Here is a 424-nt window from a genome sequence, read left to right on the forward strand (position 1 = left end):
AAATAAACAAATAAATAAATTGAAGAGGAATGGACTGAAATGGATTGGAAGCCAAGAGAAAAGCCATCCACCCACTACAATAGAAACAGCCCCCAAGGAAGGAGATTGGATTGAGGAGAACCCCAGGTAGAATCCCACAGCCCTATCCTTGACCTTTGCTTTCTTTTCCCAGCTGGACTTTCCACTCTATATGACTTCTCTCTTAAAAAAGGAAGTAGGATGAGCTGACATCAGTGTGTGCTTCTGCTCAACCAAGGAGCTGAAGAGAAGAGGCCTCTTCCTTTTGAGAGAGAGAGAGCACATGAGCCCAGGGGGAGGAGCAGAGAGAGAGGGAGAGAGAGAGAATCTTCTTTATTTCTAAGATTTTATTTATTTATTTATTTGAGAGAGAGAGAGACAGAGAGAAAGCGAGTGAGCCCGGAGA

This window comes from Ailuropoda melanoleuca, chromosome 5 (genome assembly GCF_002007445.2).
Source record: "Ailuropoda melanoleuca isolate Jingjing chromosome 5, ASM200744v2, whole genome shotgun sequence".
NCBI lineage: Eukaryota > Metazoa > Chordata > Mammalia > Carnivora > Ursidae > Ailuropoda > Ailuropoda melanoleuca.